Source organism: Delphinapterus leucas, chromosome 19 (genome assembly GCF_059928025.1).
Source record: "Delphinapterus leucas isolate spDelLeu-1000000601 "Yukka" chromosome 19, BTC_Dleu_Yukka2, whole genome shotgun sequence".
Classification (NCBI taxonomy): Eukaryota; Metazoa; Chordata; class Mammalia; order Artiodactyla; family Monodontidae; genus Delphinapterus; species Delphinapterus leucas.
The window spans coordinates 30,878,621-30,891,858 of record NC_143147.1 but is presented as its reverse complement, the minus strand read 5'-3'; the positions used below and the strand labels follow the sequence as shown (position 1 = coordinate 30,891,858).

Genomic DNA, 13,238 nt, shown 5'->3' with positions numbered 1-13,238 from the left:
GGGCGCCGGTGGGGGCGGCCAGGTGCAGGTCGAGGGGCTCGCTGGCCGAAGGGACGGCAACCGGGCCCGCGGCGGAGCCTGGGTCCGGGCCAGGCACCCCGGGGGCGTCTGGGGTGCGGCTGCCTTCCAGGGCCGCCTTCTGGCCGCCTGGCGGGCCGGGCCGGCGGGGAGCGCCCCCTCCGGCGCGCGCGCCGTGGTGGGAGGGGCCTGAGGAGGCGGGGCCTGCAGCGGGGCCCCGGCGCGGGCGGAGCCGGCGGCCACCGCCCGCGGGCGAGTTAAAGGAGAAGGCGGAGCGGGAGGCAAAAAGCCTACAGCACCCGGTATTCCCAGGCGGTCTCCCATCCAAGTACTAACCAGGCCCGACCCTGCTTAGCTTCCGAGATCAGACGAGATCGGGCGCGTTCAGGGTGGTATGGCCGTAGACGGGGGCGGGGACGGCGGGCTGCCTCTTGAGGCCCACTTTCGCTGGCGCTTGCGCCTCACCGCCAGCCTGGCGGTCAGCCCGCCCCGGCAGGACCCCGTCGCCCGCCCAGGCAGGGGGAACGGAGGTCTCGGGTACCGGGCGGTGGCGGAGGCGGAGGGTTTGGCCACCCCCTCCCAGCCGAGGGCGGGCGTGAGCCAGCGAACCCTTCGGCGCTTGGCGCCCCGCCCAAGATCCGGCCCGTCGCTCACAGGGACGTGGCCCCGGAGGCTTCAGGGCCCGGGGCCCGCGGTCCCTTGGGCATCGCCCCTGCCCGCCCACGCGGCGCTAGGCGCCGCCCAGCCGCAGCCCGGGCCGGCCCTCCTGCCCGACAGCAGCTGGCCCGAAGCCACTGGGAGCCACCATCGTGTCGCCACGGCCCCTCAGCCCCGGCGAGGCCACCCTTGCCCGCACACCACCCGCCGAGCTCAGGAGCCCGCCCCTGGCGGCCGGCAGGCCCGGGGAAGCGGCCCCTGCCCTCGATCCCGCTCCCGCACCCGGCCGCGGCGGCGACACGGCGGGGGGCGGGGCTTTTGCCGGAGGGAGCTGTGGAGGGACACACCCACCGGCACACAGGTGGCGGCACCGGGGCGGGGCGCCGGTGGGGGCGGCCAGGTGCAGGTCGAGGGGCTCGCTGGCCGAAGGGACGGCAACCGGGCCCGCGGCGGAGCCTGGGTCCGGGCCAGGCACCCCGGGGGCGTCTGGGGTGCGGCTGCCTTCCAGGGCCGCCTTCTGGCCGCCTGGCGGGCCGGGCCGGCGGGGAGCGCCCCCTCCGGCGCGCGCGCCGTGGTGGGAGGGGCCTGAGGAGGCGGGGCCTGCAGCGGGGCCCCGGCGCGGGCGGAGCCGGCGGCCACCGCCCGCGGGCGAGTTAAAGGAGAAGGCGGAGCGGGAGGCAAAAAGCCTACAGCACCCGGTATTCCCAGGCGGTCTCCCATCCAAGTACTAACCAGGCCCGACCCTGCTTAGCTTCCGAGATCAGACGAGATCGGGCGCGTTCAGGGTGGTATGGCCGTAGACGGGGGCGGGGACGGCGGGCTGCCTCTTGAGGCCCACTTTCGCTGGCGCTTGCGCCTCACCGCCAGCCTGGCGGTCAGCCCGCCCCGGCAGGACCCCGTCGCCCGCCCAGGCAGGGGGAACGGAGGTCTCGGGTACCGGGCGGTGGCGGAGGCGGAGGGTTTGGCCACCCCCTCCCAGCCGAGGGCGGGCGTGAGCCAGCGAACCCTTCGGCGCTTGGCGCCCCGCCCAAGATCCGGCCCGTCGCTCACAGGGACGTGGCCCCGGAGGCTTCAGGGCCCGGGGCCCGCGGTCCCTTGGGCATCGCCCCTGCCCGCCCACGCGGCGCTAGGCGCCGCCCAGCCGCAGCCCGGGCCGGCCCTCCTGCCCGACAGCAGCTGGCCCGAAGCCACTGGGAGCCACCATCGTGTCGCCACGGCCCCTCAGCCCCGGCGAGGCCACCCTTGCCCGCACACCACCCGCCGAGCTCAGGAGCCCGCCCCTGGCGGCCGGCAGGCCCGGGGAAGCGGCCCCTGCCCTCGATCCCGCTCCCGCACCCGGCCGCGGCGGCGACACGGCGGGGGGCGGGGCTTTTGCCGGAGGGAGCTGTGGAGGGACACACCCACCGGCACACAGGTGGCGGCACCGGGGCGGGGCGCCGGTGGGGGCGGCCAGGTGCAGGTCGAGGGGCTCGCTGGCCGAAGGGACGGCAACCGGGCCCGCGGCGGAGCCTGGGTCCGGGCCAGGCACCCCGGGGGCGTCTGGGGTGCGGCTGCCTTCCAGGGCCGCCTTCTGGCCGCCTGGCGGGCCGGGCCGGCGGGGAGCGCCCCCTCCGGCGCGCGCGCCGTGGTGGGAGGGGCCTGAGGAGGCGGGGCCTGCAGCGGGGCCCCGGCGCGGGCGGAGCCGGCGGCCACCGCCCGCGGGCGAGTTAAAGGAGAAGGCGGAGCGGGAGGCAAAAAGCCTACAGCACCCGGTATTCCCAGGCGGTCTCCCATCCAAGTACTAACCAGGCCCGACCCTGCTTAGCTTCCGAGATCAGACGAGATCGGGCGCGTTCAGGGTGGTATGGCCGTAGACGGGGGCGGGGACGGCGGGCTGCCTCTTGAGGCCCACTTTCGCTGGCGCTTGCGCCTCACCGCCAGCCTGGCGGTCAGCCCGCCCCGGCAGGACCCCGTCGCCCGCCCAGGCAGGGGGAACGGAGGTCTCGGGTACCGGGCGGTGGCGGAGGCGGAGGGTTTGGCCACCCCCTCCCAGCCGAGGGCGGGCGTGAGCCAGCGAACCCTTCGGCGCTTGGCGCCCCGCCCAAGATCCGGCCCGTCGCTCACAGGGACGTGGCCCCGGAGGCTTCAGGGCCCGGGGCCCGCGGTCCCTTGGGCATCGCCCCTGCCCGCCCACGCGGCGCTAGGCGCCGCCCAGCCGCAGTCCGGGCCGGCCCTCCTGCCCGACAGCAGCTGGCCCGAAGCCACTGGGAGCCACCATCGTGTCGCCACGGCCCCTCAGCCCCGGCGAGGCCACCCTTGCCCGCACACCACCCGCCGAGCTCAGGAGCCCGCCCCTGGCGGCCGGCAGGCCCGGGGAAGCGGCCCCTGCCCTCGATCCCGCTCCCGCACCCGGCCGCGGCGGCGACACGGCGGGGGGCGGGGCTTTTGCCGGAGGGAGCTGTGGAGGGACACACCCACCGGCACACAGGTGGCGGCACCGGGGCGGGGCGCCGGTGGGGGCGGCCAGGTGCAGGTCGAGGGGCTCGCTGGCCGAAGGGACGGCAACCGGGCCCGCGGCGGAGCCTGGGTCCGGGCCAGGCACCCCGGGGGCGTCTGGGGTGCGGCTGCCTTCCAGGGCCGCCTTCTGGCCGCCTGGCGGGCCGGGCCGGCGGGGAGCGCCCCCTCCGGCGCGCGCGCCGTGGTGGGAGGGGCCTGAGGAGGCGGGGCCTGCAGCGGGGCCCCGGCGCGGGCGGAGCCGGCGGCCACCGCCCGCGGGCGAGTTAAAGGAGAAGGCGGAGCGGGAGGCAAAAAGCCTACAGCACCCGGTATTCCCAGGCGGTCTCCCATCCAAGTACTAACCAGGCCCGACCCTGCTTAGCTTCCGAGATCAGACGAGATCGGGCGCGTTCAGGGTGGTATGGCCGTAGACGGGGGCGGGGACGGCGGGCTGCCTCTTGAGGCCCACTTTCGCTGGCGCTTGCGCCTCACCGCCAGCCTGGCGGTCAGCCCGCCCCGGCAGGACCCCGTCGCCCGCCCAGGCAGGGGGAACGGAGGTCTCGGGTACCGGGCGGTGGCGGAGGCGGAGGGTTTGGCCACCCCCTCCCAGCCGAGGGCGGGCGTGACCCAGCGAACCCTTCGGCGCTTGGCGCCCCGCCCAAGATCCGGCCCGTCGCTCACAGGGACGTGGCCCCGGAGGCTTCAGGGCCCGGGGCCCGCGGTCCCTTGGGCATCGCCCCTGCCCGCCCACGCGGCGCTAGGCGCCGCCCAGCCGCAGTCCGGGCCGGCCCTCCTGCCCGACAGCAGCTGGCCCGAAGCCACTGGGAGCCACCATCGTGTCGCCACGGCCCCTCAGCCCCGGCGAGGCCACCCTTGCCCGCACACCACCCGCCGAGCTCAGGAGCCCGCCCCTGGCGGCCGGCAGGCCCGGGGAAGCGGCCCCTGCCCTCGATCCCGCTCCCGCACCCGGCCGCGGCGGCGACACGGCGGGGGGCGGGGCTTTTGCCGGAGGGAGCTGTGGAGGGACACACCCACCGGCACACAGGTGGCGGCACCGGGGCGGGGCGCCGGTGGGGGCGGCCAGGTGCAGGTCGAGGGGCTCGCTGGCCGAAGGGACGGCAACCGGGCCCGCGGCGGAGCCTGGGTCCGGGCCAGGCACCCCGGGGGCGTCTGGGGTGCGGCTGCCTTCCAGGGCCGCCTTCTGGCCGCCTGGCGGGCCGGGCCGGCGGGGAGCGCCCCCTCCGGCGCGCGCGCCGTGGTGGGAGGGGCCTGAGGAGGCGGGGCCTGCAGCGGGGCCCCGGCGCGGGCGGAGCCGGCGGCCACCGCCCGCGGGCGAGTTAAAGGAGAAGGCGGAGCGGGAGGCAAAAAGCCTACAGCACCCGGTATTCCCAGGCGGTCTCCCATCCAAGTACTAACCAGGCCCGACCCTGCTTAGCTTCCGAGATCAGACGAGATCGGGCGCGTTCAGGGTGGTATGGCCGTAGACGGGGGCGGGGACGGCGGGCTGCCTCTTGAGGCCCACTTTCGCTGGCGCTTGCGCCTCACCGCCAGCCTGGCGGTCAGCCCGCCCCGGCAGGACCCCGTCGCCCGCCCAGGCAGGGGGAACGGAGGTCTCGGGTACCGGGCGGTGGCGGAGGCGGAGGGTTTGGCCACCCCCTCCCAGCCGAGGGCGGGCGTGAGCCAGCGAACCCTTCGGCGCTTGGCGCCCCGCCCAAGATCCGGCCCGTCGCTCACAGGGACGTGGCCCCGGAGGCTTCAGGGCCCGGGGCCCGCGGCCCCTTGGGCATCGCCCCTGCCCGCCCACGCGGCGCTAGGCGCCGCCCAGCCGCAGTCCGGGCCGGCCCTCCTGCCCGACAGCAGCTGGCCCGAAGCCACTGGGAGCCACCATCGTGTCGCCACGGCCCCTCAGCCCCGGCGAGGCCACCCTTGCCCGCACACCACCCGCCGAGCTCAGGAGCCCGCCCCTGGCGGCCGGCAGGCCCGGGGAAGCGGCCCCTGCCCTCGATCCCGCTCCCGCACCCGGCCGCGGCGGCGACACGGCGGGGGGCGGGGCTTTTGCCGGAGGGAGCTGTGGAGGGACACACCCACCGGCACACAGGTGGCGGCACCGGGGCGGGGCGCCGGTGGGGGCGGCCAGGTGCAGGTCGAGGGGCTCGCTGGCCGAAGGGACGGCAACCGGGCCCGCGGCGGAGCCTGGGTCCGGGCCAGGCACCCCGGGGGCGTCTGGGGTGCGGCTGCCTTCCAGGGCCGCCTTCTGGCCGCCTGGCGGGCCGGGCCGGCGGGGAGCGCCCCCTCCGGCGCGCGCGCCGTGGTGGGAGGGGCCTGAGGAGGCGGGGCCTGCAGCGGGGCCCCGGCGCGGGCGGAGCCGGCGGCCACCGCCCGCGGGCGAGTTAAAGGAGAAGGCGGAGCGGGAGGCAAAAAGCCTACAGCACCCGGTATTCCCAGGCGGTCTCCCATCCAAGTACTAACCAGGCCCGACCCTGCTTAGCTTCCGAGATCAGACGAGATCGGGCGCGTTCAGGGTGGTATGGCCGTAGACGGGGGCGGGGACGGCGGGCTGCCTCTTGAGGCCCACTTTCGCTGGCGCTTGCGCCTCACCGCCAGCCTGGCGGTCAGCCCGCCCCGGCAGGACCCCGTCGCCCGCCCAGGCAGGGGGAACGGAGGTCTCGGGTACCGGGCGGTGGCGGAGGCGGAGGGTTTGGCCACCCCCTCCCAGCCGAGGGCGGGCGTGACCCAGCGAACCCTTCGGCGCTTGGCGCCCCGCCCAAGATCCGGCCCGTCGCTCACAGGGACGTGGCCCCGGAGGCTTCAGGGCCCGGGGCCCGCGGTCCCTTGGGCATCGCCCCTGCCCGCCCACGCGGCGCTAGGCGCCGCCCAGCCGCAGTCCGGGCCGGCCCTCCTGCCCGACAGCAGCTGGCCCGAAGCCACTGGGAGCCACCATCGTGTCGCCACGGCCCCTCAGCCCCGGCGAGGCCACCCTTGCCCGCACACCACCCGCCGAGCTCAGGAGCCCGCCCCTGGCGGCCGGCAGGCCCGGGGAAGCGGCCCCTGCCCTCGATCCCGCTCCCGCACCCGGCCGCGGCGGCGACACGGCGGGGGGCGGGGCTTTTGCCGGAGGGAGCTGTGGAGGGACACACCCACCGGCACACAGGTGGCGGCACCGGGGCGGGGCGCCGGTGGGGGCGGCCAGGTGCAGGTCGAGGGGCTCGCTGGCCGAAGGGACGGCAACCGGGCCCGCGGCGGAGCCTGGGTCCGGGCCAGGCACCCCGGGGGCGTCTGGGGTGCGGCTGCCTTCCAGGGCCGCCTTCTGGCCGCCTGGCGGGCCGGGCCGGCGGGGAGCGCCCCCTCCGGCGCGCGCGCCGTGGTGGGAGGGGCCTGAGGAGGCGGGGCCTGCAGCGGGGCCCCGGCGCGGGCGGAGCCGGCGGCCACCGCCCGCGGGCGAGTTAAAGGAGAAGGCGGAGCGGGAGGCAAAAAGCCTACAGCACCCGGTATTCCCAGGCGGTCTCCCATCCAAGTACTAACCAGGCCCGACCCTGCTTAGCTTCCGAGATCAGACGAGATCGGGCGCGTTCAGGGTGGTATGGCCGTAGACGGGGGCGGGGACGGCGGGCTGCCTCTTGAGGCCCACTTTCGCTGGCGCTTGCGCCTCACCGCCAGCCTGGCGGTCAGCCCGCCCCGGCAGGACCCCGTCGCCCGCCCAGGCAGGGGGAACGGAGGTCTCGGGTACCGGGCGGTGGCGGAGGCGGAGGGTTTGGCCACCCCCTCCCAGCCGAGGGCGGGCGTGAGCCAGCGAACCCTTCGGCGCTTGGCGCCCCGCCCAAGATCCGGCCCGTCGCTCACAGGGACGTGGCCCCGGAGGCTTCAGGGCCCGGGGCCCGCGGTCCCTTGGGCATCGCCCCTGCCCGCCCACGCGGCGCTAGGCGCCGCCCAGCCGCAGTCCGGGCCGGCCCTCCTGCCCGACAGCAGCTGGCCCGAAGCCACTGGGAGCCACCATCGTGTCGCCACGGCCCCTCAGCCCCGGCGAGGCCACCCTTGCCCGCACACCACCCGCCGAGCTCAGGAGCCCGCCCCTGGCGGCCGGCAGGCCCGGGGAAGCGGCCCCTGCCCTCGATCCCGCTCCCGCACCCGGCCGCGGCGGCGACACGGCGGGGGGCGGGGCTTTTGCCGGAGGGAGCTGTGGAGGGACACACCCACCGGCACACAGGTGGCGGCACCGGGGCGGGGCGCCGGTGGGGGCGGCCAGGTGCAGGTCGAGGGGCTCGCTGGCCGAAGGGACGGCAACCGGGCCCGCGGCGGAGCCTGGGTCCGGGCCAGGCACCCCGGGGGCGTCTGGGGTGCGGCTGCCTTCCAGGGCCGCCTTCTGGCCGCCTGGCGGGCCGGGCCGGCGGGGAGCGCCCCCTCCGGCGCGCGCGCCGTGGTGGGAGGGGCCTGAGGAGGCGGGGCCTGCAGCGGGGCCCCGGCGCGGGCGGAGCCGGCGGCCACCGCCCGCGGGCGAGTTAAAGGAGAAGGCGGAGCGGGAGGCAAAAAGCCTACAGCACCCGGTATTCCCAGGCGGTCTCCCATCCAAGTACTAACCAGGCCCGACCCTGCTTAGCTTCCGAGATCAGACGAGATCGGGCGCGTTCAGGGTGGTATGGCCGTAGACGGGGGCGGGGACGGCGGGCTGCCTCTTGAGGCCCACTTTCGCTGGCGCTTGCGCCTCACCGCCAGCCTGGCGGTCAGCCCGCCCCGGCAGGACCCCGTCGCCCGCCCAGGCAGGGGGAACGGAGGTCTCGGGTACCGGGCGGTGGCGGAGGCGGAGGGTTTGGCCACCCCCTCCCAGCCGAGGGCGGGCGTGACCCAGCGAACCCTTCGGCGCTTGGCGCCCCGCCCAAGATCCGGCCCGTCGCTCACAGGGACGTGGCCCCGGAGGCTTCAGGGCCCGGGGCCCGCGGTCCCTTGGGCATCGCCCCTGCCCGCCCACGCGGCGCTAGGCGCCGCCCAGCCGCAGCCCGGGCCGGCCCTCCTGCCCGACAGCAGCTGGCCCGAAGCCACTGGGAGCCACCATCGTGTCGCCACGGCCCCTCAGCCCCGGCGAGGCCACCCTTGCCCGCACACCACCCGCCGAGCTCAGGAGCCCGCCCCTGGCGGCCGGCAGGCCCGGGGAAGCGGCCCCTGCCCTCGATCCCGCTCCCGCACCCGGCCGCGGCGGCGACACGGCGGGGGGCGGGGCTTTTGCCGGAGGGAGCTGTGGAGGGACACACCCACCGGCACACAGGTGGCGGCACCGGGGCGGGGCGCCGGTGGGGGCGGCCAGGTGCAGGTCGAGGGGCTCGCTGGCCGAAGGGACGGCAACCGGGCCCGCGGCGGAGCCTGGGTCCGGGCCAGGCACCCCGGGGGCGTCTGGGGTGCGGCTGCCTTCCAGGGCCGCCTTCTGGCCGCCTGGCGGGCCGGGCCGGCGGGGAGCGCCCCCTCCGGCGCGCGCGCCGTGGTGGGAGGGGCCTGAGGAGGCGGGGCCTGCAGCGGGGCCCCGGCGCGGGCGGAGCCGGCGGCCACCGCCCGCGGGCGAGTTAAAGGAGAAGGCGGAGCGGGAGGCAAAAAGCCTACAGCACCCGGTATTCCCAGGCGGTCTCCCATCCAAGTACTAACCAGGCCCGACCCTGCTTAGCTTCCGAGATCAGACGAGATCGGGCGCGTTCAGGGTGGTATGGCCGTAGACGGGGGCGGGGACGGCGGGCTGCCTCTTGAGGCCCACTTTCGCTGGCGCTTGCGCCTCACCGCCAGCCTGGCGGTCAGCCCGCCCCGGCAGGACCCCGTCGCCCGCCCAGGCAGGGGGAACGGAGGTCTCGGGTACCGGGCGGTGGCGGAGGCGGAGGGTTTGGCCACCCCCTCCCAGCCGAGGGCGGGCGTGACCCAGCGAACCCTTCGGCGCTTGGCGCCCCGCCCAAGATCCGGCCCGTCGCTCACAGGGACGTGGCCCCGGAGGCTTCAGGGCCCGGGGCCCGCGGCCCCTTGGGCATCGCCCCTGCCCGCCCACGCGGCGCTAGGCGCCGCCCAGCCGCAGTCCGGGCCGGCCCTCCTGCCCGACAGCAGCTGGCCCGAAGCCAGTGGGAGCCACCATCGTGTCGCCACGGCCCCTCAGCCCCGGCGAGGCCACCCTTGCCCGCACACCACCCGCCGAGCTCAGGAGCCCGCCCCTGGCGGCCGGCAGGCCCGGGGAAGCGGCCCCTGCCCTCGATCCCGCTCCCGCACCCGGCCGCGGCGGCGACACGGCGGGGGGCGGGGCTTTTGCCGGAGGGAGCTGTGGAGGGACACACCCACCGGCACACAGGTGGCGGCACCGGGGCGGGGCGCCGGTGGGGGCGGCCAGGTGCAGGTCGAGGGGCTCGCTGGCCGAAGGGACGGCAACCGGGCCCGCGGCGGAGCCTGGGTCCGGGCCAGGCACCCCGGGGGCGTCTGGGGTGCGGCTGCCTTCCAGGGCCGCCTTCTGGCCGCCTGGCGGGCCGGGCCGGCGGGGAGCGCCCCCTCCGGCGCGCGCGCCGTGGTGGGAGGGGCCTGAGGAGGCGGGTCCTGCAGCGGGGCCCCGGCGCGGGCGGAGCCGGCGGCCACCGCCCGCGGGCGAGTTAAAGGAGAAGGCGGAGCGGGAGGCAAAAAGCCTACAGCACCCGGTATTCCCAGGCGGTCTCCCATCCAAGTACTAACCAGGCCCGACCCTGTTTAGCTTCCGAGATCAGACGAGATCGGGCGCGTTCAGGGTGGTATGGCCGTAGACGGGGGCGGGGACGGCGGGCTGCCTCTTGAGGCCCACTTTCGCTGGCGCTTGCGCCTCACCGCCAGCCTGGCGGTCAGCCCGCCCCGGCAGGACCCCGTCGCCCGCCCAGGCAGGGGGAACGGAGGTCTCGGGTACCGGGCGGTGGCGGAGGCGGAGGGTTTGGCCACCCCCTCCCAGCCGAGGGCGGGCGTGAGCCAGCGAACCCTTCGGCGCTTGGCGCCCCGCCCAAGATCCGGCCCGTCGCTCACAGGGACGTGGCCCCGGAGGCTTCAGGGCCCGGGGCCCGCGGTCCCTTGGGCATCGCCCCTGCCCGCCCACGCGGCGCTAGGCGCCGCCCAGCCGCAGCCCGGGCCGGCCCTCCTGCCCGACAGCAGCTGGCCCGAAGCCACTGGGAGCCACCATCGTGTCGCCACGGCCCCTCAGCCCCGGCGAGGCCACCCTTGCCCGCACACCACCCGCCGAGCTCAGGAGCCCGCCCCTGGCGGCCGGCAGGCCCGGGGAAGCGGCCCCTGCCCTCGATCCCGCTCCCGCACCCGGCCGCGGCGGCGACACGGCGGGGGGCGGGGCTTTTGCCGGAGGGAGCTGTGGAGGGACACACCCACCGGCACACAGGTGGCGGCACCGGGGCGGGGCGCCGGTGGGGGCGGCCAGGTGCAGGTCGAGGGGCTCGCTGGCCGAAGGGACGGCAACCGGGCCCGCGGCGGAGCCTGGGTCCGGGCCAGGCACCCCGGGGGCGTCTGGGGTGCGGCTGCCTTCCAGGGCCGCCTTCTGGCCGCCTGGCGGGCCGGGCCGGCGGGGAGCGCCCCCTCCGGCGCGCGCGCCGTGGTGGGAGGGGCCTGAGGAGGCGGGGCCTGCAGCGGGGCCCCGGCGCGGGCGGAGCCGGCGGCCACCGCCCGCGGGCGAGTTAAAGGAGAAGGCGGAGCGGGAGGCAAAAAGCCTACAGCACCCGGTATTCCCAGGCGGTCTCCCATCCAAGTACTAACCAGGCCCGACCCTGCTTAGCTTCCGAGATCAGACGAGATCGGGCGCGTTCAGGGTGGTATGGCCGTAGACGGGGGCGGGGACGGCGGGCTGCCTCTTGAGGCCCACTTTCGCTGGCGCTTGCGCCTCACCGCCAGCCTGGCGGTCAGCCCGCCCCGGCAGGACCCCGTCGCCCGCCCAGGCAGGGGGAACGGAGGTCTCGGGTACCGGGCGGTGGCGGAGGCGGAGGGTTTGGCCACCCCCTCCCAGCCGAGGGCGGGCGTGAGCCAGCGAACCCTTCGGCGCTTGGCGCCCCGCCCAAGATCCGGCCCGTCGCTCACAGGGACGTGGCCCCGGAGGCTTCAGGGCCCGGGGCCCGCGGTCCCTTGGGCATCGCCCCTGCCCGCCCACGCGGCGCTAGGCGCCGCCCAGCCGCAGCCCGGGCCGGCCCTCCTGCCCGACAGCAGCTGGCCCGAAGCCACTGGGAGCCACCATCGTGTCGCCACGGCCCCTCAGCCCCGGCGAGGCCACCCTTGCCCGCACACCACCCGCCGAGCTCAGGAGCCCGCCCCTGGCGGCCGGCAGGCCCGGGGAAGCGGCCCCTGCCCTCGATCCCGCTCCCGCACCCGGCCGCGGCGGCGACACGGCGGGGGGCGGGGCTTTTGCCGGAGGGAGCTGTGGAGGGACACACCCACCGGCACACAGGTGGCGGCACCGGGGCGGGGCGCCGGTGGGGGCGGCCAGGTGCAGGTCGAGGGGCTCGCTGGCCGAAGGGACGGCAACCGGGCCCGCGGCGGAGCCTGGGTCCGGGCCAGGCACCCCGGGGGCGTCTGGGGTGCGGCTGCCTTCCAGGGCCGCCTTCTGGCCGCCTGGCGGGCCGGGCCGGCGGGGAGCGCCCCCTCCGGCGCGCGCGCCGTGGTGGGAGGGGCCTGAGGAGGCGGGGCCTGCAGCGGGGCCCCGGCGCGGGCGGAGCCGGCGGCCACCGCCCGCGGGCGAGTTAAAGGAGAAGGCGGAGCGGGAGGCAAAAAGCCTACAGCACCCGGTATTCCCAGGCGGTCTCCCATCCAAGTACTAACCAGGCCCGACCCTGCTTAGCTTCCGAGATCAGACGAGATCGGGCGCGTTCAGGGTGGTATGGCCGTAGACGGGGGCGGGGACGGCGGGCTGCCTCTTGAGGCCCACTTTCGCTGGCGCTTGCGCCTCACCGCCAGCCTGGCGGTCAGCCCGCCCCGGCAGGACCCCGTCGCCCGCCCAGGCAGGGGGAACGGAGGTCTCGGGTACCGGGCGGTGGCGGAGGCGGAGGGTTTGGCCACCCCCTCCCAGCCGAGGGCGGGCGTGAGCCAGCGAACCCTTCGGCGCTTGGCGCCCCGCCCAAGATCCGGCCCGTCGCTCACAGGGACGTGGCCCCGGAGGCTTCAGGGCCCGGGGCCCGCGGTCCCTTGGGCATCGCCCCTGCCCGCCCACGCGGCGCTAGGCGCCGCCCAGCCGCAGCCCGGGCCGGCCCTCCTGCCCGACAGCAGCTGGCCCGAAGCCACTGGGAGCCACCATCGTGTCGCCACGGCCCCTCAGCCCCGGCGAGGCCACCCTTGCCCGCACACCACCCGCCGAGCTCAGGAGCCCGCCCCTGGCGGCCGGCAGGCCCGGGGAAGCGGCCCCTGCCCTCGATCCCGCTCCCGCACCCGGCCGCGGCGGCGACACGGCGGGGGGCGGGGCTTTTGCCGGAGGGAGCTGTGGAGGGACACACCCACCGGCACACAGGTGGCGGCACCGGGGCGGGGCGCCGGTGGGGGCGGCCAGGTGCAGGTCGAGGGGCTCGCTGGCCGAAGGGACGGCAACCGGGCCCGCGGCGGAGCCTGGGTCCGGGCCAGGCACCCCGGGGGCGTCTGGGGTGCGGCTGCCTTCCAGGGCCGCCTTCTGGCCGCCTGGCGGGCCGGGCCGGCGGGGAGCGCCCCCTCCGGCGCGCGCGCCGTGGTGGGAGGGGCCTGAGGAGGCGGGGCCTGCAGCGGGGCCCCGGCGCGGGCGGAGCCGGCGGCCACCGCCCGCGGGCGAGTTAAAGGAGAAGGCGGAGCGGGAGGCAAAAAGCCTACAGCACCCGGTATTCCCAGGCGGTCTCCCATCCAAGTACTAACCAGGCCCGACCCTGCTTAGCTTCCGAGATCAGACGAGATCGGGCGCGTTCAGGGTGGTATGGCCGTAGACGGGGGCGGGGACGGCGGGCTGCCTCTTGAGGCCCACTTTCGCTGGCGCTTGCGCCTCACCGCCAGCCTGGCGGTCAGCCCGCCCCGGCAGGACCCCGTCGCCCGCCCAGGCAGGGGGAACGGAGGTCTCGGGTACCGGGCGGTGGCGGAGGCGGAGGGTTTGGCCACCCCCTCCCAGC

The 13,238-nt window shown here is 77.3% G+C and overlaps 13 non-coding genes across 13 annotated transcripts; all 13 read right to left on the bottom strand.

Annotated features, from left to right (window-relative positions):
* Positions 1 to 305: 305 nt before the first annotated feature.
* On the bottom strand, positions 306 to 424 carry LOC149746315 (5S ribosomal RNA). The gene has a single exon (XR_016389338.1). It is a non-coding gene; the product is annotated as a 5S ribosomal RNA (ribosomal RNA).
* Positions 425 to 1,358: 934 nt separating this feature from the next.
* LOC149746314 (5S ribosomal RNA) lies at positions 1,359 to 1,477 on the bottom strand. The gene has a single exon (XR_016389337.1). It is a non-coding gene; the product is annotated as a 5S ribosomal RNA (ribosomal RNA).
* A 934-nt stretch (positions 1,478 to 2,411) lies between these two features.
* LOC149746313 (5S ribosomal RNA) lies at positions 2,412 to 2,530 on the bottom strand. The gene has a single exon (XR_016389336.1). It is a non-coding gene; the product is annotated as a 5S ribosomal RNA (ribosomal RNA).
* A 934-nt stretch (positions 2,531 to 3,464) lies between these two features.
* LOC149746312 (5S ribosomal RNA) lies at positions 3,465 to 3,583 on the bottom strand. The gene has a single exon (XR_016389335.1). It is a non-coding gene; the product is annotated as a 5S ribosomal RNA (ribosomal RNA).
* A 934-nt stretch (positions 3,584 to 4,517) lies between these two features.
* Positions 4,518 to 4,636, bottom strand: LOC149746311 (5S ribosomal RNA). Its single transcript, XR_016389334.1, has one exon. It is a non-coding gene; the product is annotated as a 5S ribosomal RNA (ribosomal RNA).
* A 934-nt stretch (positions 4,637 to 5,570) lies between these two features.
* Positions 5,571 to 5,689, bottom strand: LOC149746310 (5S ribosomal RNA). The gene has a single exon (XR_016389333.1). It is a non-coding gene; the product is annotated as a 5S ribosomal RNA (ribosomal RNA).
* A 934-nt stretch (positions 5,690 to 6,623) lies between these two features.
* Positions 6,624 to 6,742, bottom strand: LOC149746309 (5S ribosomal RNA). The gene has a single exon (XR_016389332.1). It is a non-coding gene; the product is annotated as a 5S ribosomal RNA (ribosomal RNA).
* Positions 6,743 to 7,676: 934 nt separating this feature from the next.
* Positions 7,677 to 7,795, bottom strand: LOC149746308 (5S ribosomal RNA). Its single transcript, XR_016389331.1, has one exon. It is a non-coding gene; the product is annotated as a 5S ribosomal RNA (ribosomal RNA).
* Positions 7,796 to 8,729: 934 nt separating this feature from the next.
* LOC149746307 (5S ribosomal RNA) lies at positions 8,730 to 8,848 on the bottom strand. Its single transcript, XR_016389330.1, has one exon. It is a non-coding gene; the product is annotated as a 5S ribosomal RNA (ribosomal RNA).
* A 934-nt stretch (positions 8,849 to 9,782) lies between these two features.
* LOC149746306 (5S ribosomal RNA) lies at positions 9,783 to 9,901 on the bottom strand. Its single transcript, XR_016389650.1, has one exon. It is a non-coding gene; the product is annotated as a 5S ribosomal RNA (ribosomal RNA).
* Positions 9,902 to 10,835: 934 nt separating this feature from the next.
* Positions 10,836 to 10,954, bottom strand: LOC149746305 (5S ribosomal RNA). The gene has a single exon (XR_016389328.1). It is a non-coding gene; the product is annotated as a 5S ribosomal RNA (ribosomal RNA).
* Positions 10,955 to 11,888: 934 nt separating this feature from the next.
* Positions 11,889 to 12,007, bottom strand: LOC149746304 (5S ribosomal RNA). Its single transcript, XR_016389327.1, has one exon. It is a non-coding gene; the product is annotated as a 5S ribosomal RNA (ribosomal RNA).
* Positions 12,008 to 12,941: 934 nt separating this feature from the next.
* Positions 12,942 to 13,060, bottom strand: LOC149746303 (5S ribosomal RNA). The gene has a single exon (XR_016389326.1). It is a non-coding gene; the product is annotated as a 5S ribosomal RNA (ribosomal RNA).
* Between the last annotated feature and the right edge of the window lie 178 nt (positions 13,061 to 13,238).